The 5,817-nt window shown below is 39.4% G+C and overlaps 1 pseudogene; it reads left to right on the forward strand.

Moving 5' to 3' along the window:
• Positions 1-821: 821 nt before the first annotated feature.
• LOC102861115 lies at positions 822-2,158 on the forward strand (annotated as a pseudogene).
• The last annotated feature ends 3,659 nt before the right edge of the window (positions 2,159-5,817 follow it).

A 5,817-nucleotide genomic window follows, 5' to 3' on the forward strand; every position in this document is an offset into this window, starting at 1 on the left:
GATACATAGTATGTGACTCAGGTGCACCTTAATCTTCAAACTGTCATATCCTCAATGATTTAGAGAGGTCCCTGACAGCAGACTTCCCCACTCTAATGATCTTCTGATTTCTTGATTGCTAAGTGCCAAGAATGTTGACTGTGGATTCAAGGAAAATGAAGTTGTTGACAATTTCAGTCTTTTCTCCATCTATCGTGGATGTTGCCTTGATGTTGAGATGTAGTCCATTTTGAAGGCTGTAGTCGTTGATCTTCTGTAACAAGTGATTCAAGTTCTCACTTCTAGCGCACTAGGTTGTTTCACCCACATAATGCAGGTCTTCCTCCTATACTGATGCCACATTTTTCTTCACAGAGTCCAGATTCTCAAATATTTGTTCAGCATACAGATTGAATAGGTGTGGAGAAAGGCTATATCCTTCATGCACATCTTTCTTGATTTTAAACCAAGCAGTGTTCCCTGGCTTTGTTTGGACAACAGCTTCTCCGTCTAGATACAAGTTTCATATGAGCTGAAAGTAAAAGAATAGAGAAGGAAATGATATGTTAACATTAAACAAAACCAAAAGTAAGAATGGCTATATTAATATAAGGTAGACTTTAGAGCAAAAAATAGAAAGTACTGATAAAAAGAGGTGCAGTATATAGATAAAAGAATGAGTCATGGGGTTGTACAATTTGATGGCTGGGAAGGTGAGGGAAATTGGAAGAATCTGGTCTGAGAAACAATGTATTTCAATTTTATAAATAACCTCATATAATAATAGTAATAAAAATAAAAGAATAGGTCCACGTGACCATGGGTTGGAATGATCTTGAGCCATGGAGCTATTAACCAGAGCCAGGTCCCTCTCTCAATTTTATTCTCTCAAAGCTGCTCGCAGAGTTAAAGACGCAGCTGCCCGAGGAGGAGCACTTCCACTGCCTCAGGACCTTGGTTTACCAAACTACCAAATGGCTTAGTGATTGCCTCCCTGCAAAACTATGCTTCTGCATCGAGAACTGGTTTGTTGACTAAAGCCGGCAGGAGGAATGGGGACTCCAGCAGTTTGGGAACTTCTGATATGATGCATCTTGCATCCAGTTTGATATCAAAAGGAGAATCATCTTACAAGATAACTTGTGGAATTGAAGCACTTGGTGGTAGCTTAACTGTAACTACAAGAAAGGAACACACGACTTACACCGTGGAATGCCTGTGGGATGATGTTGATATTCTCATGGAGTTCCTGCTCAATGTCACCATGGCACCATAATTTCATCACTGCAAAGTTGCTGGTCCTCAGTCTCAGTTAAAGACTGACAAAGCTGTGGCTTTCCAGAATCCACAGACTCATGTCCTTGAAAATTTACAGGCAGCAGGTTACCAGAATGCCTTGGCTGATTCATTATATTGTCCTGGTTGTAGAACTGTAACAGTGGCATCAGAGGAGTTACACTTCTTTGTTCAGAACCACTTTACAAGTGCAAGAACAACATTGATTGGACTTGGTGTGAGTCACCCTGTTCTAAAGCAGGTTGCTGAACAGTTTCTCAACATGAGAGGTGGTCTAGGTTTACCTCATGCAAAGACTGTGTATCTTGGAGGTGATATTTTAGAGCAGAATGGAGACAGCCTGGTCCATGTTGCTCTTGTGACAGAACGAGCTGCCATAGGAAGTGCAGAATCAAATGCATTCAGGGTGCTGCAGCGTGCACTCGGCGCAGGACCCCACATCAGCAGGGGCAGCAATGCCACCAGTTCCCTCTACCAGGCTGTTGCAATGTTGGATTGAATGTTGCCATTCAATGTCTCTACTTTTAATTCCAGTTACTCCTATTATTCTGGGCTCATTGGGATCTACACGATTTCACAGGCTGCAGCTGCTGGAGATGTCATCAAAGCTGCCTATTCGGATACAGTTGTCCAAGCTGCCAAGAACAAACTGAAAGCCATATACCTAATGTCGATGGAGTCTTCCAAGGGTTTTCTGAATTAATTCGGATTCCAGGCTCTAATTGCTGGTACTTATGTGCCTCCAACCGGAGTCCTACAGCAGATTGATTCAGTAACCCCTAGTGACATGAAAAACGCTGCAACAAAGTTTCTTTCCAGCAAAATGTCAAAGGTGGCAAGTGGAAATTTGGGGCTTATGGGTTTTGTTGATGAATTGCAATAGTGAAGCCCATATTACATCGAAGAGCTGATCATCCACTCAACGCAGCATCAAACACATAAAAAAGGCTCAAGTATAACATTTATCTCTTTTTTTCAATGAGGTAAAATATCTTAAAGCATAAATGTGGGTAATTATCCCCAAATGATCCATATCAATAAAACATTGTTTTAAAAATTTAAAAAAGAGTAAAATAAAGTGCCATAATGGAACTAAATGTGTATGCACCATTATTGTTGTCGTTGTTATGTACCATCGAGTCGTTTGCAACTCCTAATGACCCTATGTACAAAAGCCCTAAACCCTACTCTATCCTGTGCCAATCTCACTGCCTCTGACACTCCCATCCCAATTATCCCAGTCACTGAATCAATCCACCTCATAGAGGGTCTTCCCCTTCTGCGCTGTCCCTCCACCCTCCCAAGCATGATGTCCCTCTCCAAGGAGGAATACATTTATTAAATTCTTCTGCATAAGTCTTGTTGGTAAATAAAGCATAAGTTCAGAAAAACATATACTTCGTGCTTAACTAAGCACCTCACAATTATTTATGCATTTAAAAAAATAGAGATGCCAGTTTAAACATTGTAAGCTAAGCAACCATTACATGTAAACAAGCAATGAGAATCTTAAAATTGTAAAGGTCACATATCATAGAATATAGCAATAAATTATTTAAGCTATGAGGTCTTAAAATATTCTCTTATTTAAAATTAAAACAAGATTGATTAGATAATAGATTAATTAAGGCTACTATAAATTTTCTTAATTTGTTGATGTATTAGAAACAGAACTAGAACATTGGGAAATAATTGTTGGGGTTTTTTTTCATTTTAAGAAAAAAGACAATACTTTATTATTATTTTTACATATTCCATAGAATTTCTTCCACAAGCAGTATTTTCAAGACTGTTGTTGTTGTTGTTGTTATGTGCCGTCGAGTCATTTGTGACTCATAGCGACCCTGTGTACAACAGCCCTAAACCATGCTCTATCCTGTGCCAATCGCATTGCCTCTGACACACCCATCTCGATTACCCCAGTCACTGAATCAATCCACCCCATAGAGGGTCTTCCCCTCCTGCACTGACTACCCAGCATGATGTCCCTCTCTAAGGACCTGTCTCTCCTTACAACATGTCCAAAGTATGTCAGACGAAGCCCCAGAATCCTTCCCTCCAAGGAGCAGCCTGGTTTAACCCTCTCTAGGATGAATCTGTTTGTTTTCCTGGCAGTCCATGGTACATTCAATACTCTTCTCCAGCACCACAGCTCAAAGGCATCAATTCTCCTTCTATCCTCACTAGTCATTGTCCAACTCTCTGATGCATAACAAGTGATTGCGTGTATCAGGTGCACCTTGGTCTCCAGAGAGACACCGTTGCTCTTGAGTACTTTAGAGAGGTCCCTAACAACAGACTTTTCCATCGCAATACATTTTTTTATTTCCTGGCTACTGGTGCCAAGAGTGTTGACCGCAGAGCCGAGCAAACTGAAGCTGTGACAATTTCAATCTCTTCACCATCCATCCTGATGCTACCGATTGGTCCAGTGGTGAGAATCTTTGTCTTCTTGGCATTGAGCCTCAGTCCATAGTGAAGGCTGCAGTCCTTGACCCCTGCAGTAAGTGCATGAGGTCCTCCTCAGTTTCGCCCCAAGGTGGAGCCAAAACCGGTGGGGAGGAGCAGGGGAGAGACAGAAGAAAAACACAATCTATACAGGAGTTATACAGGACACAACACCTTCCCTTCGGAGACCGTACAAGTAAACTTAAGAGACACTGGACACACACAAAAAAACCCCAAACCTCTCAGCATTTGACGTGGTTGGAATCACAGGAGAGAAGAAAGCATCAGATACAAACTGTCAGGTCATGGGTCGGACAATGGGAGATTAATTCTGAAGGCATTTGGTAGAAGTGAAGTGATATCCTCCTGGAGGTTGGAGCTGGGAAATAAGTGGGTCAAGGCACTGGGCTAAGGGCAGGGACTACACTGTAACTAATGGTCAACTCCAAAATGAGGGATTTATCTTTCACTACTCCACAAATTGCTGTCTGTCAGATACTCCTCTATATCTAAACATTCAGATTAAGACAGACTAGGAAGAAGGATTGGCCATCCACTTCTGAAATGGCAGGCCTCTGAAAACCCTAAATGTTTTCAAGACTAAGTATGGTTAATTCTATTATTTAGCACCAGGAAAACAAAGCAGGTGTGAGAAGTTATAATGTGAAAATATAGAAGAGGAACAGGGTTAAGACCAAGCAAGATACAATTAAAAAGAAAATACGAGGAATTCACACTGACAAATATACAAACTTTCATGAAGCAACAGCAATCAAGATAGAGTGGATTGCCACAAAAATAAAATAGTTAATTACATAGACTAAAGATCTCCATGTACTTAATCTTTGATATGTGATATATTGACATAGCAGATTGTCAAGGAAAAAAGAGAGAACTTTTTAGTAAACAAGACTAGAAAAAATAGATATTGACAGAAAAACAATAAAAATTATTTCTCTAGTTCACTCTATATTAAAAAATGAATTCCAGATAGATCAAAGACTATAGCATTAAAAATAAAACATTGACATATTTTGTAGGATATATAAGTGAATGAGACCAAAAAAAATAATTTACCCATTAAAAAAAAAGATCGTGTTTTTTTTTATGACAGCAAAATGAAGGACTCTGCTATCAAAGCACATGCTCAGGACAATGAAAAGATAGCATTTGGAAAAATATATTTGCAGCATACAAAAGCTATACCAAATCAACATCAACAAAAGAGTAAGGATTTCTAAAACACATGTTTAAAGATATTTAGTGCTAAGAAAGAAATGGAACGCATAAATATTGACATACTAGGCATTGGAGAGATGAGATGGAGTGGTATGGGGCATTTTGAGTCAGATGATCATATGATATATTACTCCAGAGATGAAAAGGTGAGGAAAAATGAGGTTGCTTTCACAGTTAAAAAAGTAATTTCTAGACCCATCTTGAAGTACAACGTTGTGAGTGATAGGATTATATCCATATGCTTACGAGGAAGTCCAGTGCATACCACTATCATTCAGATATATGCACCAACAACCAGAGCCAAAGAAGAAGAAACATGATTTCAACCAACTTTTACAGTCGGAAATAGATCGAACATGCAATCAAGATGCATTGATAAAAAAAAAAGATGCGTTGATAATAAATAATGGGTGACTGGAACGCAAAAGTTGGGAACAGAGAAGAAGCATCAGTAGTTGGAAAAGATGGGCTTGGTGACAGAAATGAAACTGGAGATAGAATGAATTTTGTACAATCAATGACTTATTCATTGCAAATATGTGTTATAAGAAACATAAACGCAGGTTATACACATAGATTTCACCTGATGGTATGCATAGAAATCAGATCGATTACACCTGCGGAAGAAACCACTAGGGAAGCTCAATATCAGCTGTGAAAATTAGATCAGGAGCTGATTGTGGAACAGACCACCAACTACTCATATGCAAGTTCAAGCTGAAGCTGAGGAAAATTAAACTGAATCCACAGGAGCCAAAATATGACTTTGATTTCATCCCACCTGAATTTCAGAATCATCTCAGGAACAGGTTTGAGGTCTTGAACACAAATGAGCGAAGACCAGATGAGTTGTGG

This window comes from Elephantulus edwardii, unplaced genomic scaffold (genome assembly GCF_000299155.1).
Source record: "Elephantulus edwardii isolate Elephantulus edwardi_28Jun2011 unplaced genomic scaffold, EleEdw1.0 scaffold00018, whole genome shotgun sequence".
NCBI classification, from domain to species: domain Eukaryota; kingdom Metazoa; phylum Chordata; class Mammalia; order Macroscelidea; family Macroscelididae; genus Elephantulus; species Elephantulus edwardii.